This window comes from Sus scrofa, chromosome 8 (genome assembly GCF_054392235.1).
Source record: "Sus scrofa isolate SSC_HxYL_T2T_F1_AM1 chromosome 8, Sscrofa_HxYL_maternal_Yorkshire_Landrace_v2.0, whole genome shotgun sequence".
NCBI classification, from domain to species: domain Eukaryota; kingdom Metazoa; phylum Chordata; class Mammalia; order Artiodactyla; family Suidae; genus Sus; species Sus scrofa.
In genome coordinates this window covers 90,455,984-90,482,351 of record NC_139390.1, presented here as the reverse complement: position 1 = coordinate 90,482,351, position 26,368 = coordinate 90,455,984, and the positions used below count along the sequence as shown (strand labels likewise).

At 40.9% G+C, this 26,368-nt stretch overlaps 1 protein-coding gene and 1 pseudogene across 2 annotated transcripts in view; one reads left to right on the top strand and one right to left on the bottom strand.

Annotated features, from left to right (window-relative positions):
* LOC146400931 (uncharacterized) overlaps positions 1-26,368 on the top strand; it is a 165,311-nt gene that overhangs the window by 96,212 nt on the left and 42,731 nt on the right. The gene's annotated exons all lie outside the window — the stretch shown is intronic.
* On the bottom strand, positions 11,030-11,740 carry LOC146400932 (large ribosomal subunit protein uL6 pseudogene; annotated as a pseudogene).

Sequence of the window (26,368 nt, the reverse complement as noted above, 5' to 3'; positions counted from 1 at the left end):
CACCACAGCTTACGGCAACACCGGATCGTTACCCCACTGAGCAAGGGCAGGGACCAAACCCGCAACCTCATGGTTCCTAGTCGGATTCGTTAACCACTGCCCAACGACAGGAACTCCCATGATTGCTACTTTTAACCTGTATTTAATATGCACTTCATTCTTTGGGTGAACTTCAACAAATGTGTGTGTGTGTGTGTGTGTGTGTGTGTGTGTGTATTGATATAGGAATTCTACCAGATAATCCAAAGCCAGATTTCAGAGAGTATTCATTTCCTCCCAGGAAGGATCATAGAATGATGTAACAAGGAACGAACTTTATTATTTGGAATAACTGCCATCACTTGTCTTCTGAACACCAAAATTCTTCAAATGTAGGTAAGAAAATGCGTAAAGTGGGAGTAAGAGGATGAAGAAAACTGGGACAGTGGAACATTCTCCCATAGGGTAACTGAATATGGCCTATGATGCTAATTACTTTAAGGAATGGAAAACATTTTTTTTTTTTTTCTTTTTTAATGCTGCATCTGTGACATGTGAAAGTTCCCAGGCTAGGGGTTGAATCAGAACTGTGACTGCTGTCACAGAAACACAGGATTTGAGCCGCATCTTCGACCTACACCACAGCTCATGGCAATGCTGGATTCTTAACCCACTGAGTGAGGCCAGGGCTTGAACCCAAATTTTCTGGGATACTAGTCAAGTTCGTAACCTGCTGAGCCACAATGGGAACTCCGAAAACCATTTTAAAATGCAATTTAGGAGTTTTGCACAGCAAAGAAACCATCAACATGAAAAGACAACCTACAGAAAGGGAGAAAATATTTGCAAATGAAGCAACTGACAAAATATAAATATACCTCCTGCAGTTCAATATCAAATAAACAGACAACCCAATCAAAAAATGGGCAAAAGATCTAAATAGACATTTCTCCCAAAAAGACTTACAGATGACCAAAATTCACACAAAAATGCTCAATATCTGTAATTATTAGAAAAATGTAAATCAAAATGTAAATCAATGAGGTACCACCTACACCAGCCAGAATGGCCATCCTCAAAAAGTCTATAAACAATAAATGCTGAAGAGGGTGCAGAGAACTGGGAACCTTCTTAAACTGTTGGCGGGAATGTAAATTGGTACAACCACTATAGAAAACAGTATGGAGGTTCTCAAGAAACTAAAAACAGAACTACCATATGATCCAGCAATCCCACTCCTGGGCATCTATCTGGAGAAAACCATAATTCAAAAAGAAACAACATCCCAATATTCACTGCAGCACTATTTACAATAGCCATGACATGGAAGCAATCTAAATGTCCGTAGACTCAGGAATTGATAAAGAGGTGGTACATATAAAAAATGGAATATTACTTAGCCATTAAAAAGAATGAAGTAATGCCATTTGCACCAACATGGATGGACCTAGAGATTATCATACTAAGTGAAATTAGTCACACAGTGAAAGACAAACATCATATGATATCACTTTTGTATGGAATTTTAAAAAAGGATAGAAATGAACTTATTTGCAGAACAGAAACAGACTCACAGACTTTGAAAAATGTATGATTATCAAAGGGGACACGTTGTGGGGTGGGAGGGATGGACTGGGGGCTTGGGATTGGCATATGCACACTAAAGCATATGGAATTATGGGCCAACAGGGACCTGCTGTATAGCACAGAAAACTCTTCCCAATTTTCTGGGATAATCTGTATGGAAAAGAATCTGAAAGAATGGATGTGTGTAAATGTATAACTGAATCACTTTGTTGTACAACAGAGATTATCACAACTTGTAAATCAACTATACTTCAGTAAAACTTAAAAAATGAAGGGAAAAAATGTAGTATAGGAGTTCCCACTGTGACTCAATGGGATTGGTGGCATCTCTGCTGTGCTGGGATGCAGGTTTGATCCCCGGCAGGCACATGGGTTGAGCACTCAGTGTTGTCACAGAGGCAGCACAGATTGAAATGCTGCTGTGATCTGATCCCTGGCCTGGGAACTCCGTATGCCGTGAGTGTGGCCAAAAAGATAAAGTACAATAAAATGTAGTTTATTTTGAAAGACATTTATTTGACATCTACAATTAGGCAGATATCACTAAATAGGTCTGGAAAAGGTTGACTTGTGTTCAAGAGAGACTTTCTAGGAATAGGAGGTTATTCTGGAAGTCCCTGTGTGTAGAAAAAGCTTACGTTGTGCAGACTAAGTCATGAGTCCATCCTGGCAAAAGCTGACGCCACTTGAGACTCTGAGGGTGCAGTGCCCTGTGAGAAATATTGCCGAATACCCCTGAGGGGGCACTAAAAATAGCCATTGAGTGTAAGTCGCTGTGAGCAGGAAGCAATTGGAATTCGTTAAATATAAGTTAATACTCTGTGGGGATGTTTCTTCATAAATCAGGGTCATCAAGTTCAGTGCCTTGTTCAAAGTTTTAGAAGATATCATAGAAGAATCAAGGGCATGAGTCAACTTGATACGGAATTATCAAGCAACAAGTCACAGGAGAAGAGACAGCATCAAAGCAGAGAGAACTTGATTTGCGTTAAGGCAGCCTGTGACTGCCCCTTACTTTGTGAGTTTGGTCGACTTTCTCAAGTACAAGCTTCAAGCTTTGCATTTCGAATATGGAAATAATAATAATAATAACAAATGCCTTGGGACACTGGTGTGAGGATGAAACGAGACAATGTGTATACAGATTTTAGCCCTGTGTCCAGCAAATAATAAGTAGCTCTGGCTCTCAATAATATTATTAATAAAAGAGAGACAAAAATACTCTATCATGGGGCTAGGAGCCTCCAATCAAGGGCCCTTTGTGGAATTATCTGAGGAATGCAGGGGCTGTCTTAAAGAATGTTCTGTGCTAATTTTAACTGAAAGTGAAAAATGACTGCTTAGATAACAAGAACCAAACAAAATAGGGATCTTATTCTAATATGTCCTTTGAATGTCTCTTCAAATAAGAGTTAACATTAGACTAAGTAGAAACAGCCTCATCCTAGAAGATGCATCTCTTAAACCATGGAAATGTCTTTGTGCCCAAAGAAATTAATGCATGTATTTGTTTTTAGCTCTGGAGAAGGCATCATTTAAAATATTATTATTATACACTGGTCAGTTAAAGGAGCTACAATAAAAATGCTAGCGTCTAGTAAATATCCATAAAATAATTCAAACTTGCACTTGATCTGCATTTAGTTCTTTCTGGTCACTTTGGCCAACAAAATAAATGGCCCAGAATTGACATGCGGTTTCTACCAGATAATTCAAAGCCAAATTTAATACTGCATTCATTTTTTGCTGCATGAAAAATTTTATAATCTTTAACTAATATTAACTATATTATTTGGAACAACTACCATTATTCTTTGTCTGAACATCAAAATGCTTCAGTGTAGATAAGTGTTGAAAGGCAGGGGGAAAATGATGCATCATTTCAATGTGTTACCTTTCTTCATTGTGTATTCGTTGGCACTGCCTCCAGTCTGTGCCCAAATTGGTTGTGAAATCTACCTGGAGGCCTGGGGGAGATTTCCTAAAGGAAGGCAAAACACAACCCCAACTAGAGTGAATGGTCTGAGGGAGGTAGGAAAAGAAATGATTCTCACTTGGGGCAGATTTTGTCTTTACACTGATGAGCTTTGCATCTGCAATCCCACAATCCTCTTGGATTATCCATTGACGTGGTCATTAAAGGCCATGCCTTGCTACCGTCAGCAGGTATAATTTGTCCAGGTGTTTTTTTGCATGGAAATTAGTACAGCCTTTGGTACATAAAATATTATCATTATAGTGTTCAAAAATACAGTCATAAAAGTAGAAGATAAGGATAAGTGATTGTAACTGAATAAAATGAAATTATCATCAGAGCTTCCAAGAGTCAAAAATTCATTATCACAACCTGGAGCCATGGCCAAGAGGAGATTGAAAATCAAAATGGGAAGAAGAATCTGAGAGAGAGTTGAAGAAGATTTACACTAAGGCTGTAATAGGGGGCTAGAAAGGAGAGGGAGGTGTAAAGATAAGAGGTAGATTGTATGTGAGGTAGAGGGAACAGTATAAGATGACTCTCCAGTTTCTGGATTGGTGGACTGTGAGGATGGTGGAGCTGTGCCCAGAGATGAGAAAAAAACAGGTATGATGGGAAAGATAAGGTGTTTGCATTGGAAAGTTGAATCACTGGATACAACCAAAGTGCAAATGGATATTAAAATCTAATTTTCTAGAATAACACTTAAAATAAAAGGCAATCCCATATAAAGCTAAGTTATATATCAAGAACATTTGGTGCTACCATCAGGTACATTTCAGTCACATCACAGATCTGCCTTCTGTGAGTCAATAGAACTTAAATTGATGAGATTACTCAGAATGGCCATCATTAATAAGTCCACAAATAACAAATACTAGAGGGGGTGTGGAGAAAAGGGAACCCTCCTGCACTGTTGGTGGGAATGTAAACTGGTACAACCACTATGGAGAACAGTATGGAGGTACCTTAGAAATCTATACATGGAACTACCATATGACCCAGCAGTCCCACTCTTGGGCATATATCTGGACAAAACTTTCCTTAAAAAAGACACATGCACCTGCATGTTCATGGCAGCACTATTCACAATAGCCAAGACATGGAAACAACCCAAATGATCATTACAGATGATTGGATTAGGAAGATGTGGTATATATACATAATGGAATACTACTCAGACATTAAAAAGAACAAAATAATGCCATTTGCAGCAACATGAATGGAACTAGAGATTCTCATACTGAGTGAAGTAAATCAGAAAGAGAAAGACAAATACCATATCACCTATATCTGGAATCTAATATATGGCGCAAATGAACCTTTCCACAGAAAAGAAAATCATGGACTTGGAGAATAGACTGTGGTTGCCAAGGGGAAGGGAGATGGAGTGGGGTAGATTGGGAGCTTGGGATTAATAGATGCAAACTATTGCCTTTGGAATGGATTAGCAATGAGATCCTGCTGTGTAGCACAGGGAACTATGTCTAGTCACTTATGATGGAGCATGATAATGTGAGAAAAAAAGAATGTATACATGTATGTGTAACTGGATCACCGTGCTATGCAGTAGGAAAAAAAATTGTATTGGGGAAATAACAATTTAAAAAAATAAATAAATTGATGAGTCTACTGACTAGTACAATAAATTTGGAAAATAATATAAAAATACCAAAAGCCTTGAAAATATGGATATTTTTATTAATAATTTTATTTCTAAGAGTATGTCCTAAGAAACTAATCCCAGATACAACATGCAAAAAGATATATCCTGCAGAGTGTCTGCTGTGGTGCAGTAGGTTAAGAATCCGACTGCAGTGGCTCACATCTCTGTGGAGGCATGGGTTTGATCCCTGGGCTGGTGCACTGGGATAAGAATTTGGTGAGTCACAGCTATGGCTTGGATTCAATCCCTGGCCAAGGAATTTCTGTATGCCGTGGCTGTGAAATTAAAAAAAAAAAGAAAGAAAAAAAGAAAAAGTTGCAATAATTAAAGGAACCAAAAATTGAGATTAACCTGAAAATTCGAAAATAGAGTAGTAAATTAAGACACGATACATCTATAAGGAAGAATATTAGTTAGCCATTACAAATAGTTTTCTTGGAGTTCCCTGGTGGCTTAGCAGGGTTAAGGATCCGGTTTTGTTACTGCTGTGGCTGTGGTTACTGCTGTGCCATGGGTTTGATCCCTGGCCTTAGAACTTCCATATGCAGCAGGCACAGTCAAAAAAAAAAAAAAAAAAAAGTTTTCTTGAGGACTCTAAAACTGGATGTTTGTTTTCTCTTGCAACACAACAAATCTCACCAAAACTTATTAGCTTATAACAGCGAACTTGTATTACCTCACCCACTTTCCCAGGATGGGCTGGGAAGTGGCTTAACTGCTGGTTCTGGCTCAGGGTGCCTCCTGAAATTTCAGTTGGGCTGTTGAGCAGAGCTGCCATTTTCGCAAGGCTTGACTGGGGCGGGAGAAGCCATTTCCCAGCTCATCAATGTGGCTGGTTATTAGGAGGCTTTCTGACAGTTGGCTGGAGGCTCCAGTTCCTCACCTGTCTGTAGGTGTTCACAATGTGGCAGCTTGACGCCTCAGAGTAAGAGGGGAGAGAGAGAAAGGGAGAGAGATGGCGAGAGACAGCCCACCCAGTATGAAAGCTGAAGTGACACTCCTTCGCTTCTGCCCCATGCTGTTGACACAGGCCTATCTGGGGGCGGTGAGAGGGGATTACATAAGGGTGTGTGTAGAAGGAGGTTAGGATCAGTGAGGAACATTTTGGAAACTGGCTACCACAGTTGGACATGCTAATGATGAGCAAAATAAAGAATGTTAGAGAGGAGTTCCCGTCGTGGCGCAGTGGTTAACGAATCCGACTAGGAACCATGAGGTCGCGGGTTCGGTCCCTGCCCTTGCCAGTGGGTTAACAATCCGGCGTTGCCGTGAGCTGTGGTGTAGGTTGCAGACGCAGCTCGGATCCCGCGTTGCTGTGGCTCTGGCGTAGGCCGGTGGCTACAGCTCCGATTCAACCCCTAGCCTGGGAACCTCCATATGCCGTGGAAGCGGCCTAAGAGATAGCAACAACAACAAACAACAACAACAAAAGACAAAAAGACAAAAAAAAAAAAAAAAAAAAAAAAAAAGAATGTTAGAGAGACCTTAAGTATTCAAAAAATGAGAGCAAGTCAATAATGTGACGATATTAGAATATTAACTATGTATATCTGTGTTGCAAGACTACAATAGTTTTTAAAATTTTCTTTAGAGTCTATCATGACATCTTTATAATTAGCATGTGTTCTATTCATTATAATCTTCATAAAGGCCAAAGAACCTCAGAAAATGTATTGAGCTTTTAATGTGGATTATTTTTATGCTGACTCAAAGTTGTTCCAATGAAACTCAAGTCATTTACTAAAAAAAATTCATGTATTCTATTAAATTAATACAATTAGTTAAGCTTAAGATCAAGAGATTATACTTTGATTTCTTTTTGAACATCTCCATATATTTCCTAAAGTAAGCGTTTTGTAGAAATTCAAACGTAATATCTGGCTCCCAGGTTGATGGCCATTAAGACATTTTTGCATGTTATGTATAACTGATTCACTTTGCTGTATACCTGAAACTAACACAATCTTGGAAGTCAACTGTACTCCAATACATTTTTTAAAATTTATTTTTACTTTTTAATTTTTTTTTGTCTTTTTATGGCCGCACCCATGGCATATGGAGGTTCCCAGGCTAGGGGTCTATGCAGAGCTGTAGCCGCCAGCCTACACCAGAGCCACAGCAACGTGGGATCCGAGCCACATCTGCGACCTACACCACAGCTCATGGCAACGCCAGATCCCCAACCCACTGAGCGAGGCCAGGGATCAAACTCGCAATTTCCTGGTTCCTAGTTGGATTCGTTTCCGCTGTAACATGATGGGAACTCCCCAATAAATTTTTTTAATATGATTTTGCTTTTCAGTTTTCCCATTTTTTCAAACGCATTATATGCCTAAGCTATAAAATCTCTAAGGCAACTTCTAATTCTAAAATTTATTGATTTTTAGCAGCTATTTGTTAAAAACTTGTTAAGTACAAGCCACAAACATTTCTTACCCAACTGTACTGCAGTCCAAGATTCAGGAGGAATTTGAAGGTATTTTTTGGAAAGAAAAGTTGATGCAAATTTTTTTTTTATTTTTATTTTTATTATTATTTTTTTTACTTGCACCATGAAATCTAGGCTTTGCCCCAACACACCAGAGGTTGGCATTAGGAGATGTAAAGAAATACAGAAGTTTTCTGCAGGATTTACAGAGTTTCATTAGCTTTCTACGTGGACTTATTTAGTCCTGAGAAGTGCTATGGATGCCCAAACAAATGTCTTTCCTGGTGTTTTAGTATTTACTGGTATTTCCTTCTGCAGGATATCCGCTCTGCTTGTCTTCCCGCATGAGAGAGTGCAGATGTTCCTGAAAGCATCTTTGCATGGATTTACTTGAAGCAAGATGCTGAGAGAAGGGGCAAAGCTCAGAGGGAGGTGTTGGGGCTAGAGAGGAAGGCAGCTGGGCAGAGCTTTCAAGGCTACAGTCACAGAAGCTTTTCTCTAGGAAATGACTGCACTTCTCTTTCATGGGGATAGTCTCTTGCTGTTATAGAGGCCAGAGGGCCAGAGATGTCCTAGTACAAATTTTCCAAATCCAAGTATCCCCATTATGGTGACCCTCTTAGATGTTCTGTTTGTCTCACTGAGGTCCTGAGATTTCAAGTCAATGTGTTTCCATTGGTGAGTGTTCTAAAAAATTACTAAAACGTTTCTATGTCTGAGACACAGGAGTCCTGGAGACAGAACAGGCAAGTCCTAGCAAAAAGGAAGATCTGATTTGACTCCCAGCAAGTCCAATGAATGAGTGGTTACAAAATCTAGTCAAAAGAACTCTATGAATGCATCTTAAAGGGCTACTCATATGATAAAGCTCCTGCCCCTGAGAAAAAGAGATTCACAGCCAGGACTCTAGGGTATAGGTGACCTCAGGTGACCACAAGTAGAAATAAATAGTTAAATGTTTAATAATCTGTGGTGTATTGTGAAACTAACAAGGTTCTTGCTTAAAGATGGAAAGCACTGAGATCTGCCCCAGGGAGCTTCGGACTTGCTGGTTGGGGGAAAATATATTAAAGATATTGCTCTCAAATGACTGCGTCAATGAGACAAATTTAGAGTGTGTACCTGTGATTATAAACACATTCTAATAGAAAGGGATACTCTCAAATTAGCATTTAAAGCAAAGCATGCAAAGTAATTCAGACTGTAGTTTGTGGGCTAATCCACCTCTGTTCCAGTGGAAGCATAGTAGGGCTTCTAGATATGGATGTGTTTGTGCTAAACCAGACCAAATCAGTGTGACAATGAATGCAGACACTTCTTGGCCAAGGTCAAGTCACAAGGCAGACAGAGAATCCATAAAGACGAGTCTTTGAGAAAAAAAATCAGCAACACTGGTCTGATCTTTCCCCAACACTTTTCCAAAGGCCAACAGCCTGCCCCAGAGCTGAAATGAAATGAATGAATAATGAACACAGGTAGAATATGATGGGGAGGAAACCCACTTAGAAGTTTGAACTCACACTGTGGGGCATGGCCATCAACTTCTGGCTTCTCTCAACCAAATCCATATATGTGAACATGGCATGGATTGTAAAGGCAGGGTCCACAGATGGATGGATACCTATCCTAATGTCCATCTCCTTTTAGAGTGACGGCTATTCTTCCCTTCTCATTTTTTTTTTTTTTGTCTTTTTGCCTTTTCTAGGGCCACTCCCGTGGCATATGGAGGTTCCCAGGCTAGAGGTCTAATCAGAGCTATAGCCGCTGGCCTACGCCAGAGCCACAGCAATATGGGATCCAAGCCACCTCTGCGACCTACACCACAGCTCATGGCAACACCGGATCCTTAACCCACCTGAGTGGGTTAAGGCCAGGGATGGAACCCGCAACCTCACGGTTCCTAGTCAGATTTTTTAACCATTGCACCACGACGGGAACTCCGTTTCCTTTTCATCTTCATCACTGTGAAGCAAGTCCAGCTCTCTGAGATAAGAAAAGAATTTCAGAACTGATGAAATAGATAAGGCATGAAAGTTGCCCAGCTTGAGGAAGAAATGAAAAAGGGAAAAGAAATTATCTCCCACATATCACCCCAGGACTAGGTATAAAAAGAGGAGTAATTAATTTTTAATGCATTGGAGTTCCTGCTCTGGCTCAGTGGGTTAAGAACCCGACATAGATGGAAGTTCCCATTGTGGCTCAGTGGCAAGGAGCCCAACTAGTATCCATGAGGATGCAGGTTCGATCCCTACCTCACTCAGTGGGTTAAGGATCTGTGTTGCTGTGAGCTGTGACGTAATTTGCAAATGTGGTTCAGATACCGCATTGCTATGGCCGTGGTACAGGCCGGTAGCTGTGGGTCCAATTTGACCCCTAGCCTGGGAACTTCCATATGCCGCAAGTGGGGCCCTAAAATAAAAATAAAATAAAATAAAATAAAGAAGACACCGGCATAGAGTCCCTGAAGATTTGGGTTCAATCCCTGTCCTTGCTCAGTGGATTAAGGATGCAGCATTGCCACAAGCTGCGTCATAGGTGGCAGATGCAGCTCAAGTCTGGTGTTGCTGTGGCTATGGTGTAGGCCTGCAATTGCAGCTCAGATTCGACCCCTAGCCCAGAACTTCATATGCCACAGGTGCAGCTGTAAAGAGGAAAAAAAAATTTTTAATGCATGCTTTCAATGTGTACTGCAGCAGGAATAACTTAGGTGCATTATATCATATATACCTCATAATAATGCAATGAGATAGAGGGGTCTCCTCATTTTGCTAATGAAAAAAAATCAGAAGATCAATTATGTTAATGATTTGCAAAAACATAATACCAGCTTTACATTTTGACTCTTAGATTAGAGTGTACGCTTCATGAAGGCATACATTTGTTTTGTTTACTGCTATATCCATAGAACCTAGATCTGGAATTTAAGAGAAGTTCTATACATACTTGGCAATGAATTAATAAGTGTATTGTCATGAATATTTCTTTACAGGAGAAAAAAATCAGGATCAACCACAAATCTTATTCTAACCTCTATCCTTCCCTAATCCACTTTTCCTTCCATATTTAAATGAAAACCAAGTCTTAGTTTATGCTTCACCTGCCTGATCGTAAAATTTACTACCAGTAGTAGGTGTAGACTACCAGTGTAGGTGTAGACAGCTGTGGTACAGATGGCGTCGTGTCCTCCAAAGTCCATGTTTCCTCTTCTGAATGAGGCATCATTGCTCAGAGGAGGTGGCTCAGCAGAGAGCTACCCTTCCCAAAACCTCCTTGCATCTTAGAGCATCCTTATAATTAGTTTTTTTTAATCAATAGCTTTTTATCGTATCTTAAAATATCACAAATGAGTCTGAGGAATCATCTGGCATCTTGTTGATTCTGGAGACAAACAACTCAGATCTCACTCATCAGCCTGATGAACTGTTCCTTTTTCAGAAACATAGATACCATCCAAAAATTTTCCAATATCCTTGTTCTCAGCTGTTGTGGCTTGCTGAATCAAAGCAGCCGAATTTGATACAAGTTCAATGTCATTTCCTTCAAGAATCAACTCATCTTTCTGGGCTGGAGATATTGAACAAGCAACCCCTGGCCTCATCTGAATGCTGTGAATGTATTTTTCACCCCCAAAATATTGGATTTCAACAAGAGAACCATCCTTCTGAATAAGGACGCTGATGGGGAAGTGAGCATACACAGACCTCATCTGTAACAGAAGCCGAAGCCCAGTGTTACATCCTTGATCGTGTTCTGTATATGACTACAAATAGTGTGAACAGCAGTCAGTTCCTTTCTATTTCCCCATCATTTGTCGACCCAGAGCTTCTTCTTTTTCTTTCCAAGGAGATTGAGTTCTACATTGATGTGGTCAAAGTCCCTCCTCAGAGTGCCTCTGGGGCTTCACAATAGCTGTGCATCCTTTTAGAGGGATGTTGACAATTTTCTGAAATGTCAACAGTCTGATTTCTGAGAATGGTCTTCATTCTCTCAGTAGATGCAGCAAGGAGAGCCAATTAGTGTTCAGTGATGGAATCTGAACAGAATTTGTTTCAGAGTTGGCTTTTTAAGTAGCACCTATGCCTTCTACATGCTTCCCTTTCCTCCAGCTCAGGGTGGCTAGAAGTTCTTAGGGTGGAGGACCCAAAAGGTGGAAGGAGTCGGGACCTCGGAATCACCATGTGGAGGAAATCACCCACTACCCCAGGTAGAACCCCAACATTTCAAATGAATGAAAAGAAACCTCTGTTAGATTAAGCCACTGCCAGTTTAGGGTGGGCTTCAATATCTGTGTTCCTTCTATTTGTAAATGGCCGAGTAACATTTCAGGTGACAAGAATTCGGTGGAGATCTTGACACAATCTTGCATTTTGGACTAGAAGAAATGTCAAAGATACTTTTTGTTTTTCTAATTGTTAATGTCTAGTTTCACAGTGCTCTTAAAAGAGGAATCTCCTAAAAGAAATCAATATGACTCTTTTGTCTTTGTGCTATGTGAAACTGGTCCCTAGTAGTCTGCTCAAAAAAGCCAAGTGAGAAAAGATTTGTGGGAAAGACTTTTACAGGTAGTAAGAAATCTCTAATCAGGCCAAACTGAGTCTTGTCTCCATGATATTACATCTTGTGCTCTCAGGGATCAAAGAACTTATGAGTGGCTTTCCCAGAAATGTGATTGAATTCACTGGACTCAGCTGTTTGCGATGCCCCCTGAAACTGGGCTGTCAGGTTAAATAGAGATATAGCGTAGTCATTGCTCTGCACAATTTGTTTCGCCTCTACTTCTGTTATAAACCTTGAAAAGGAGTGTTTTAATTTACTGATAGTCATGCCTTGCCTTTCATGGAAAGGAATTTTTACTTAATTTTGTGCCCGATTAAGTATGTCCATTGAGATTCTCTGTGTTCAGGTGTGGAGGGCTTTTTACAGGACAGCGGTGTTCTTGTCTCCTTATCAAGCTGTAGAGGAAGGCAGAAATATTTGTAATGCAACCCTGCTTCCTCTCTGTCATATCGCTCACACGAGGCTTAACCTTCACTTCCTCCCTGACTTGAAGCAGCAGCTAGTAAATAATTACACTTATCTACAGAGGATATCTGGTATAACATTGTTTCCCAGAACTGGGCAAAATTTCTTTAATGCTGTTCTTTTATTAAGTAAGTAAACAAAATAAAGGAAGGAAGAAAGGATGGAAAGAAGCAGGTTAGAGAAGAATTGAACCAGAAGTACACTGATTTTGTCAGCCATGGGGTTCATCCGTCGTGATTATTACTTTGACAATACAGAAGACATATCACAACTGTTTTTCTAACAATATGAGTGGAAGAGACAAAGCTATTTTTAAAACGTCTAATTGACATAAAATACATACACTACAGTGTGTATTTATCTTAAGCATACACCTTGATGAATTTTTCACAAACTGAACAGACTTGTGAAACTAGCACCCAGACCAAAAACAAACATACCCAGCACCCTATAAACCCTCTCACGTTCCCTTCTAGTTGTAAGATTAATCACTATCCTGAATTCTAACAGCATAGGTTACTTTTCCTTCTTTTTGCAACTCATGCAGATGGAATCATACAGTGGGTACTTTTTTGTATGTGACATCTCTGCTGAATTTTTTTTTTTTTTTTTGGCAAGAGTTACTCTATTGTTGCCTATACCTGTAGATCATTCATTCTCAATGCTGTATAAAATTCCATTGAGTAAATATGTCACAATTTATTTATACATTCTGCTGCTGATAGACATCTGGATAATATCCAGTTTGGTTTGAGGCTATTGCACATAGCATTGCTATGAACATTCCAGTTAAGACTTTTGGCAAATTCAAGTATGTATTTTTGATATATATATATATATATATATATATATATGCAGAGAGAGAGAGAGAGAGAGAGGAGCTGCTAAACAATTTTACAAGGTGGTATTTAAAGATTTGAGTTGCTTCTATTTTTGCCAATGTTTGGAATTTTATGTCTTTATTATTTTAGTCAGTCTGTTGTGTGTTTAATGGTATTATAATAATTTGTATTTTCTTGGTTATGAATGAACCAAGTATATTTGAGTGTATTTTCTGTATTGAATGACCACTTCGATATCCTCTTTATGAAATACCCGTTAGAGTCTTTTAACCCACATCGCCACCGAGTTGTCTGCATCTTTCTTGTTGATTTGTAAGAGTTCTTTATGCGCTTTAGATAATTATCTTTTCCTACCCTATGGATTGCCATTTTATTCTCTTAATGTTGTCCTCTGATGAACAAAAGTTCTTAATTTTATTTTATTAAAACATTTTTATTGAAGTGTAGTTGATTTACAATATTATATTAATTTCAAATGTATAGTCATTCAGTATTTTTATAGATTTTCCATTAAAAAATTATTACACAATTATAGCTGTAATTCCCTGTATTTTATGATATATCCTTATTGCTTGTCATATGCATGGTACCTCTTAATCGCATTTCCCTATTTTACCCCTCCTCCTCCCCTTTCCCCACTGGTAACTACTAGTTTGTTTTCTGTACCTGTGAGTCTGTTTCTGCTTTTCTAGGGAGATTCATTTGTTTTATTTTTAAAATTCCACTTATAAGTGATAACATACAGTATTTGTCTTTTCCGACTTATTTCACTAAGAATAATATTTTCTAGGTCCATCCATGTCACTGCAAATGGCAGAATTTCATTCTTTCTATGGCTAAGTAGTATCTCATTTTATATATATATATAAAATATATATATATATATATATATATCTCACTCCTTATTTATCCATTTATCTGTCAATGCTTCCATATCTTGACTAGCATAAATAATGCTGCTGTGAACATTGGGGTTCTTGTATTTTTTGGAATAAGTGTTTTTATTTTTCTAGATATATACCCAGGCATGGAATTGCTGGATCATAGGGTTGTTCTATTTTGAGTTTTTGAGGACCCTCCATACTGCTTTCAGTGGTGGCTACACCAGTTTACCTTCCACCAACAGTGTATGAGCAGCTTCTTTTCTCCACACCCTTGCCAGCATTTGTTATGTGTGGACTTTCTGATGATAGCTATTCTGACAGGTGTCAGGTGATGACCTCATTGTGGTTTTGATTTGCATTTCTCTAATAATTAGCATTGTTGAGCACCTTTTCATGTGCCTGTTGGCCATCTGTATCTATTCAGATGTTCTGCCCATTTTTCGATTGGGTCGTTCGGTTTTTTTTTTTTTATATTAAGGTGTAGGAATAAATTATTGTCATATTATTAAATATTTTATAACCTCAAGATGCTGTTTCCTGGTGGACCAGCTTTAGGATGAATGCTGACTCTTTCACGGTCTGGGCAGTGTTTAAGCAGAGGACGTGGTTTCTAAAAGCCTTTGTCTGACGTCAAGGATCAAGTGGCTGGAGTGATCTTCACTTTGAAAGTCCCCAGGTCCATCCTCCAAGGATGCTGCCTCCTCTCGTCCCTGAAGAGAGGGCCAAATACCCTAAATACTCTTTGTGCCCTTTTTATGTCACAGTTAGTGACAGTAAAATGTTGTTATACATAAAGGGCTGCGAAAAACAGATAAACAAAATTGTCACAGGAAATACCCCCAAGAATCACACAGGAGTGAAAAACAAGAGATCGCAACGTTACACTTCCAGATGTGGAACGATGTGTTTTATGAACCATTAGGTGTTTGTATATTTGGCTACATCATCAGCGACCCAAGCGTAGATCCAGTTTTATTCATCTTTATTGGCCTTCATGCTTCCTAGCATATTACTGCACGTGTAGCACACGAAGAGTTTATACCTGTGGACTTTGATTTTCAGAAGTGTAAAGTGTGTGTTCACAGATGTTGTCTCTTGTTTTTCATTTTCTTTGTATTTGGAACTTGGAAAAATGGATCTTTTAGTAGTAGCCTTTTCTCTCCAGATACGTTCTTTTCCTTTAAAAACAAGTGGCAAAAAGGAAGGAAAACGAACTCAAAACATTAACAAGTTTAAAGCACCAAATCTCTCCTCTAGGAATGTGTAAACAGATAACTTAAAGCCAGCCTCCTCTAATTTTTTTTTTAATGGGTTAAATTCTCTCTAAATGGAATCTTGTTTTATTTTGAAATGCAAATATTTTTTAAAAGGATACATGGTAAGCAACTGGAAAATTGGTTTTAAGCACATGTGATATAAGATTTCGCAAATGTTTAGGATCATGGTGTTATTTCCATGACTATGAGATTTCATAAACACTTCGAATAGCAACTCTTCATTGTTCAGGATGCTTCTGCATAACTGAGGTGGCTCATAAAACACAAAGGCATTTTTTTTCTCTCCATGACTCTAGATAGCTATGTTCTGTTGTGGTTTAAATGAAGGTTTTACACACAGGCAAAATGTGAAATGTTCCTCTTAGGGTACATATCTGCTATTGGTGCCTATGGAGCCAGCAATGTTTAATCCCAGCTAACCTGCAGCCAAGCCCTAGGGAGACAAACTGAGAGCACAAGCAAAATCAATTATTTTTCTCATGCTACCTTTAGAAGACTTCCTCTCCCTCTACTGAATTAGCAGACATTTCATTGCCTCTTCGGCCTCGTACAATATTAATTCTGTTGACTTATCCTTAACATACAGTGGAATTAAAACTATAGAGGAAAATCTTTTTTTCTTATTAGACTGCTGAAAAACAAAACAACAACAAAAAAAAACCACCCTCTCATATTCTATGATATCTGTTTCTAATTTGTCATTGGAGAAAGGAATGCCAAATAGTTGCCTGGTTTCCCCCTTCAGACACTCAGAACCCCACCAAACTGCAGTCAAACCAAGATGCACACCCCCAGCTTGAGATCCACCCCCCCATCATAGTCAATAAATTTGATTAGTTTGTAAAGCATTCCAAGCCACCAGCCCACAGAGCAGGTTGAGCCAATACCTTCCCTGTTCCTCCTAGACCACCAGGGCTCTAGTTTGTATTTTTAAACCTGGGTTAAATTGTGGCATAACCACAAACCATTGTATGCTATTAACAGTGGGGTTCCAATGAATGACTGACAAACAAAACCTTAGCACACAAAGCCTACTCCTCGCAATGGTAAACACATGTTATTAATGAAACATTTCTAACGGGCACAGGCAGTTTGAAGTTGGTCTTGACTGACAACCCCGTATTTTGCTATCTGGGCTAAACAAACAAAATAAAACTTTTGAAAGGAGTAGATTAGAAGAATATGTGTTGGTGCAACACAAAGAAATAATGTGCTGTTCTGGATCCTGAACCTCACTTCCGTTCCTTGTAGCCTGGATGAGAGCGTAACATGCCTCCCGGGTTCAAAGACAGCATATAATTCCTGTATCTCCCTTAAAAAGATCTGACTGGTGTGATTCAAGCCTTGGTGTGGTCTCAAAGAGAATTTCCTTGATGCACAAAGGACTCAGGTGTTACATGGGTCACTGCAGGGGGTTTCAAGGTGAATATCTGTTTTATGTGCAGTTCTAAGGCTCAGAATCTAGCTGCTCAGGGAGAATTGTTGCTGTGAGGTAGGATGCTAAACAGAGATCAGATCTGACTCAGCTTCCTCTAAGTTCATGAGGTAGGTGAGTGGAGACTTTGTTCAGTGTATTTGATGTTTTCCTTTATCAGTAACACTGGCTACTTAGTATGGAGGCATCCGTGAAAATAGACAGTGAGCCTTTTGTGTCATTTTTCCAAACTCCTATTTGACATGAAGGAATAGCAAACCCCAAACCAAATAAAACAACACTGGCATTGCATTTTAGATGTCTTTGAAACATTCCAATGTTTTGGACCACCAAACTCGAACCCACGATGGTTGCATTTCGTTTTGATCAAATTGGGCCATGTTGCCTCAAGCTGGTTTGCATTTCTTCCCTTCAAATTTACTCTGACTTGGTTAGAGTAACCAGAGAATTACAGAAGAACAATGTTCTGTTAATCTCTTCTCTAGTGTTCTTTTGAAAAGGAATTCAGCAATGAGGAAATGAGGGGAGGATTCTAATGTCAGAGATTCTAGTGTCCTCCAGAGTTCCTAATGTCAGATGCCTCTGGGGTGAATTATCACTGTCTACAACATCAAAGTAGCCGGTCAAAGGCAAAAGCATGATACAAACTGTCACCTCCAAACTGTGTTCTTGTCTCTTGGTGGATGTTGAGCTGAGAGACACAATCAAGCCAAAGATGGGGAGAAGGATTTATTATTATTAGTTGCAGCAAGTAAGGAAAACACCAAGCATCTTTTTCCAAAGCAGTGTCTCCCTGAAGGGCAAAATCGAGGAAGTTTCATGCTAAAGGTACATGCAAATGCATGAAGGGGCTTGAGCAGAGGAGATTCAGCATAGAATTGGAGTAAAGGTCCACAGAGTCCCAGCTTTAGTTGATGAAAGTCAGGAAGGTCAACATCATCTTTCTGTCTTCCACCTGGGTGGGGGCCTTGGTTCCTGAAGAACTCAAAAGTATATTATTATATGTGTATCCCTCAAGGAGGGGCTAGGACTCTGCTTTTGGGCTGCACTATCCTTCCTTCCTTCCTCTTTCTTTCTTTCTTTCTTTCTTTCTTTCTTTCTTTCTTTCTTTCTTTCTTTCTTTCTTTCTTTCTTTCTTCCTTCCTTCCTTCCTTTCTTTCTTTCTTTCCTTCTGCCTCACCTGTGGCATGTGAAAGTTCCTGGGCTAGGGGTTGAATTGCAGCTGCAGCTGCCTGCCTACACCACAGCCACAGCAACACTGGATCCAAGCCACATCTTCAACCTATACTGCAGCTCATGGCAATCCCGGATTCTTAACCCAACGTTGGGGTGGAACCTGCATTCTCACGGATATTAGTTGGGTTCTTCACCCACTGAGCCACAGTGGGACTCCTGTACTATTTTTTCTTTCCTGCTCCTCCCTAGTTTTGGCATCCCCTTCCTTCCTTGATGAGCAACTGTTTGAATCTGCCCTTTGGAACTCAGGGAAGATCAAGGAGGCTGAAGGAAGACTATTTCTTAGAAACGAGGAACAGGGGACACAGAAAGTCTTTGACACCTAGGATGGCCCCATAGGGTTCTGCTCGCTTTCAAAACCACATATCCATGCTATAAATTATCCTTTTCCCTGAGTTGCTTTCCCTCCAATGAATTAATAAGGCCAAAAATTAAGCCGAATGACTGTACTCAAAAATAATTTAAGGGCAAATTGAAGAAAAAATATCTAGGATATGCACTGATGGGCATAAGTCTGACCTATCCCACTCACACATTGTACCATTCTTGGTTTCTTTTCCGGTCTCTATTCCATGATGCTTTATTCCCAACCAAGAGCATCTGCTCCATGTTTTGCCTTCCACTTGCTCAGTTAGCTTGCCTGTGATCTCTGTGGTCTTTCTACTTGCTGTGGTGGTCCTTACTGTTGAATTTTCGCTGGAGGATGGCATGGGCAGGAGCATGAGGAGGTCCTGGCACCATTGTTTGGATGCTCAGGATCTTCCTCCTGTTTTCAGGTGGCCCTTTTGGACCCTGACTTGCAAAGCAGACTCTTCCATCACACTTCCTCACCAAAACCTTCCTACTTGCTCTGGCTTTCTCTCAAGCCCCTGCTGGTGAACTTGATCATCTAAACATACTCAGACCAAGGAGGTAGTGATTAACTCAAACCCTCTCAGGATGTGTGTTTCAAAATAGAGTGCTTGGAAATACTGTGCCTTAAAACACACGTCATAATTGGCAAACTGTGAAGATGTTATCAAGGAACAAAGGAAGGATGCCGACTTATCCCCTCATGTCCTGCCCCATGGCTGAGTAACTGCCCTAATTACCCACTAAATGCTGCCTGGAGCCCATTTCATCTTCTCTACCCGAACTCTTGCCAGTCAGAGATTATACCTTAGAGTCTGTTTACTCACATTCCCATTTCTCCGGTTAAATTTTTTAAAAAGGGACTATTCTTTGAAATTAGATTCAAGAAGCTTGATCTATATTTGTTTGATTGGAGCAGCGAGTAGAGCAAAGGAAGGGTGCCTCTAAAATATGTGTTATGATAGAGAATTAAAGAATTTTATTTTTTTATTTTTATTTTTTATTTTTTGTCTTTTTGCCTTTTCTAGGGCCACTCCCGCGGCATATGGAGGTTCCCAGGCTAGGGGTCTAACTGGAGCTGTAGCTGCCGACCTACGCCAGAGCCACAGCAGCTTGGGATCCGAGCCGCGTCTGCGACCTACACCACAGCTCACGGCAACGCTGGATCCTTAACCCACTGAGCGAGGCCAGGGATCGAACCCACAACCTCATGGTTCTTAGATTCGTTAAGAATCGACTATCCACTGAGCCATGATGGGAACTCCAAGAATTAAAGAATTTTAGAATTTTATAGCTGGTAGGGAATTCTTAAGGAACTCAGAATGCTAAGAGAGTGTCATATCAATAAATAATTATAACACTTTATGAGACGTGTTAAAACTGAAGCATGAACACAATGCTATAGGGTCACTAAATAGTGAAGAGCTAACTCTGCCTGGGCTGGGCATTATGGCAAAGCTTTCACAAATAAGGTCATTTTGGTGTTAGGTCTTGATAGATGACAAAGAGTTATGAGATGGGTTGCTCATGTATGTAGGGTGGTGTGATAAAAGCTGATGCCCAAGAATAGGAATTTAAGCAACACTGGCCACACTGCCTCATTGATTACACTTGATCAGGGAACTTATAATATTAATGTTCAAACAATTGGTGACAGTGGAAGATTAACCTGAAGAATACTGTCAGTGGGACGATAGGTGATGCCTGCTGGCACAAGGCGTGAAGGTGAATTTCAGTGCACACACCTGAGTGGGCAAGAAAGGTTGTTTTCTTAATTTTTTTTTTTTTTTTGTCTTTTTTGTCTTTTGTTGTTGTTGCTATTTCTTGGGCCGCTCCCGAGGCATATGGAGGTTCCCAGGCTAGGGGTCCAATCGGAGCTGTAGCCACCGGCCTACGCCAGAGCCACAGCAACGCGGGATCCGAGCCGCGTCTGCAACCTACACCACAGCTCACGGCAACGCCGGATCGTTAACCCACTGAGCAAGGGCAGGGACCGAACCCGCAACCTCATGGTTCCCAGTCGGATTCGTTAACCACTGCACCACGACGGGAACTCCTGTTTTCTTAATTTTACTATAATTTGTCAATTTGTGTCATACACTTCCATTCTACAAGGATGACAAAAGGTTGATCGGCGATTTTAAGATTACCTCTTTACTTTGGAATTGTACAGAGAGTTTGCAGGGCTGACCTAGTACAAAAAGTACCCAGACCCGCTCTGGGGCATGTTCACAGGCTCTGTTATAGCTGTTCCATCACTTATGCCCACGCTGTTTGGGGTCACTCCAGGCAACCTGTGCCGCAGAGGACTGGCCCTTCGTGCCGAGACATACCATAGTGTATTGTCACTGGGGATTTTTATCTCCCTGAGGCTTTACCCTGGAGATGGACACATCTCCCAGATTCTTCACACGGATTTGAGGGGCTTATCTTCCATGAGGATTTGCTCAGAGTTAGGGAAGCCATCTCCTCTGTTCCATTTACTGTTGCTTCATAATCAAATAGCTTAGGAGTTTCTGTTGTGGTTCAGTGGATTAAGAATCTGACATGGTGTCCATGAGGATGCAGGTTCGATCCTTGGCCTGGCTGAGTGGGTTAAGGATACGGCATTGCCACAAGCTGTGGTGTAGGTCACACATGAGGCTTGGATCTGGTGTTTCGGTGGCTGGAGCATGGGCCTGCAGCTGCAGTTCCTATTTGACCCCTAGCTCGGGAACTTCCATATGCTGCAGGTGTGGCTGTAAAAAAAAGAAAAAAATTTTTACAAAATTTAAAATAAATAAATAAATAAATAAGCTTAAAATATAGCTGCTTAAACAGCTTTTTATTATCTTCCGGAATTTGGTGGGTCAAGAGTTCAGACAGGGCACAGCAGGTGTGCTGGCTCTGCATCATGATGTCTGGTCCTCAGCTGGGGAGTCTTAGTGGCTGTGGACTGGAATCATCATCATCCCTCATGTCTGGAGCCTGGGGGTGGGGGGGAATGACTTGAAGATGAGAACTGCTGACGGGAGCTTCTACCATGGCCTCTGTCTGTGGCTTGGCTTCCTCTGAGCATGGCTGCCTCAGGGCAGTCAGAATTCTTACATGGCAGTTCCTGGCACCAAGAGCCACTGTTCTAGAAAATGAGGCAGAAGCTGCATCGCCTTTATGGCCCAGTCTTTGAAGTCACATTGGTCACTCTTGCCAAACCCTATGAGTTAAAGAGATCCAAAGGCCATAGTGATGAGAGGCGAGGGGTCCTAGACCTTTACCTTTCAATGGGCAGGGAGTGTCAAAGGATTTTGGAGCCATGTTTTAAAGCAATCCAACTTTTTCTTAGAGCTTATCTACAATGTTCATTTCCCTTCCAACCTGAGCATTTTGTTTGTCATTAGTCTGAGCCCAAGGGTGGGGTGGGAAGTAAGGGATGAGGAATATTTGCTCTGACTCATAATGTCTTCTCCAAAATATTTGATCCACGCCATGAGTCCTTTCCATTCACTAAGAGCCTGAATGTTTTGAAACTCAAAACCAGAAAGAGGCAGAAAGAACACTCTGCCTTTTGTTGTCACAGTCCTTCCCCAAGGTAGAAAGTTCTATAGATAAACCTAAATACCAGAGCGGGTGGAGGACCAGAGGGATAAAGGAAATACTGTGAAGGGAAAAACCAGTTAATATTAGTACATGAACTTTCTTTTATATATTTAGTATTTGAACGTTATGCTACCAAATATGCAGCAAACTAAAACAAATACACAAAAAGGTTTTGCTCTTCTCGAATAATTTCGCTAAACAATATAGCTATTCTTATTTGGAATGGCCTCTTTCTAGGGGTACTAAATTCTCTCTCTCTCTCTCTATTATTATTATTATTATCATTATTTTTAGTTTTTCTACAATTAATTTTTTTTAAATATTAAAAAATTTAAATGTCCAATTTAATGGACCCAATACCCTGGGAACATTTCAGCAATTTTAAGGCATAGGAACCCCTACCTTTGAAAATAGATGTATCGGAACCTAGAGGGCCATCTCTCCTGCTAATCTCACACCGTGTATAATCAAATAGTTAGGCTTTTCATTCTCTTCCCTACACAAGTAAGAGCTCTAAGCCTATTTGGGAAAAATGAGTTATCCAAGGATAAAAATTCTTTGAATTCCCCATCAAAGCTCATTGACAGACTAAGAATACCACGTCAAGACCTCTTCTTAGGATCTTTCAAGTCAGGGAGAAAAACCTCTTCAGAGAAATAGGATGTTAATATCTATCGATGTAGATGTTGTTTGCAGTTGTGCAGGTGTTCATTCCTGATTTCCGCGCTCCTCGCTGGCCTGTGATGTCTGCTTTATGCCTGATCTATTTATGAATCAATCACTGCGACTAGAGAGTTTGAATATATTAATTCATCTCACTTTTGAAACCGGGATGGTAGGGGTAAGGCAAGGGGGTTAGCTTCCTGGAAGATACTTGGCTGCATGACATAGAGGTGAATACGTGAAGGCAATTAGGACCCTGCATGGAGGAAGAAGTGGGGAGTAGATACAACCAACTGTATTCACTGTAGAGAAAAAAATGGAAAGTTTGAAGCGTGTAGTCAATGGATCAAAGGCATGTGCCTATAAGCCTGATATTAATTCAAGAGATGTCTGAGCATTGATTCAAAGACAGAAGAAATGAGCATGTTGAAAGTGCTGTTGATTGGATGCTGAACAACATCAGGGTAAAGGGCAAGGCAGTCAGTGTAGACATGAAAGTGTCAAAGGGTTGCCTGCCAGCTTGTAGAGATTACTAAGAGGAGGAGTGAATTTCCCAATTGTCAGTGTAGACAATACTAGACTCTTGGAAAATGATGCCTGCTGGATACTCTGTCAGCAAAGAGGAGAAAACTGTACTTGGTCTTAAAGACACTAAAAATAGCTTCCTGCTCTTATTTGATGGAAATACATATGCACTAATGGCTACACACTTAAACCTATCTTAGACAACTTGGGCTTACAAATAGATTTACAAACAAATAGACAAATGGTCTTTGAGCATTTAACGATCTGGGGCAGTGTTCTCTGCCCAAGAGCTGAATGGATCTTTGAAATCCCTAGACCTTTTGGCAAATGTGAAGCACCAGTGTTGAGAGGCTAACATTTGGGAGCCATTTTTCTTTGGAGCTAGAACAGGAGTTTGAATAAGATCCAGCCTGAGTCAGCTTCTAAACAAGGATGAAATTCAAGTTTACAAAGCTTACTTGCAAGCCTGAAGCAGCTTATTTATATATTTTTAACATTGGCCCTAAAAAGAAACATTGGTCTATAACTTTGTAAAATGCTGAGTTGAATACTCAGCAAAAGCAAACTTAAACTGCTTTAAAACTTGACCTCCAAACAGGGCTGGCAGCAGTGCCATGGTGACCATCCAGTAAACAGAGCACCAGGCTACAAGAAAGCAACCCTCTGAAGCCCTCCCTGTGTAGGCATTAAGGAACTTTTGGCCTTGGACAAGTCACTTCAGTTCTCTAGGTCGGAAGGAGAAGACGGGATGCCTAAGGCACAAACCAGGATAATTGTTGTCTTCATCTGACTTTAGGGTTGAGGAATCTGAGTACAGTTAAATCATTTGTCAAATACTGAGTCAGTAGGCCAGGAATGGCTTGCCTGTCCCTGGCCTCCTAGGCTGGGACTCTGTCTTTCTCCTCTTGTGTTTTCCAGAATGCAGTGGTAAATCTGGCTGCGTCTGATGAAAAGGCCCTCAACTGTCCATGCCACCCACAGATGAGTGCGTTTGAATCTGTAGCTCCCATCAGATAATCCCAGCATCCAGGAAGGCTTATCCGACAGACCCCACCTGTCTCGGCGGCTCTGAAGCACAGTCTACAAGCAAGCATAGGACACAAAGCGTAATCCCTTACGATGAACAAATATCTCCTCAAACCCTGAACATGCTCAGAGGAGCATCACTTGGATTAGTGGATTAAATGCCTTAGCCTAAATGATCTGACTGATTTTCATTAAGTAATAAGGGAAAACCTCAGCAGTGATAGAAATGTTGCTTTGCAAATCCAGCTAGGCTTTCTGCAAGAAAGTTCAGAGATAAGATAGGAGATGGCAACAGAAAAAAAAAAAAAAAATAGCGTTTACTCCTTTAGCTATTGGAGTGCCTCAGTGCAGTATAAGAGATAGCAAGGCACATTTCTGATGTACTCAGGCCAGTGGTGATAAAGAAAGAAGGACTCACAGACCTATGTTTCCCAGTGTAATTCCCTTCAGAGCACTTGACAGCGATGGTCTGCTTTCATGGGGCCCTGCAAAGCCTACCTCCTGTCCTAGGCAACCTTCCATTATAAAAAGGAGCTCACACCACCTGTGAAAAGGCTTCTTTTCATTTTTTTTTTTCCTTGTAGAATATGTTTCAGACCCACTGCACAGCTGAGAAAGAGATCTGTCTTCAAATGGGCATCATCCAGATTACAAGTCTCTTATTTCATTGAGCGAATACTCAGTCTGTTAGGTTCTCGTGGAGATGATACCCAGATTGCACTGGCCTATTGATTCCACAGCCTGAGGATCTGGAGAAGATGGCTAAGTGGGTCAGACTCTGCCTCTCTCCTTTCTCTCCCCACATGCAGGGACCAACTGAATCCTCCGATGGGCTCAGTTTTGCCTCCTCGGGAGTTAAGTCCTTTGAACCAACGGCTCAGAACAGAGCCTTTTTTTTTTTTTTTTTTTTTTTTTTGTCTTTTTGCTATTTCTCGGGCCGCTCCTGTGGCATATGGAGGTTCCCAGGCTAGGGGTCCAATCGGTGCTGTAGCCACCGGCCTACGCCAGAGCCACAGCAACGCGGGATCCGAGCCACGTCTGCAACCTACACCACAGCTCACGGCAACGCCAGATCGTTAACCCACTGAGCAAGGGCAGGGATCGAACCTGCAACCTCATGGTTCCTAGTCGGATTCGTTAACCACTGCGCCACAACGGGAACTCCAGAACAGAGCCTTAATTTGCACCGGTCTGGCCCTGCCCTTACCTCTTCCAGCCCAACAGTGGTTTTCGTTGTTGTTGTTTTTGGCCAGGCCCAAAGCACATGGACATTCCTGGGCCAGAGATAGAACCTGTGCCACCGCAGCGACCTGAGCCACAGTCAGTATGAGTTTTAACTTCTGAGTCTCGGACACCTGACTTTGCTTACCTAGGACCCCAGCGCCTTCTGCCTTGACCCCTGTGGTCTCCTTCCACAGTAGCTGCGGGTGTGGGCCAAGAAGCCAGAGAAGCTTAGATTCTGGTCTCTGTTATGTGTTTATCAGGGGAATGACTTCAGGCAGACTTGTTCCTGCAAGTATCGGTTTCTTCCTATCTCAGAGACTTGGTGTGAAGATTAAATGAGATACGGTATGTAAAGTGCCTTAGCACAGAGTCCATAAAAACTGCTCAACAAGCTTAAACAATTACTGTTAATATCAATACAGTACATACAGAAGTGTAGCAAGTCTACTGCTCTCTGCTTTATTTAAAAGTCTTTATCTTGGGTGTTACCGTTTTGGCTCAGTGGGTTACAAACCTGACTAGTATCCACAGGATGCAGGCGCCATTCCTGGCCTTGCTCAGTGGGTTAAGGATCCAGCATTGCCGTGAGCTATAGTGTAGGTTGTAGATGCAGCTCAGATCTGGTGTTGCTGTGGCGGTGGTGTAGGCCAGCAGGTGCAGCTCTGATTCTAC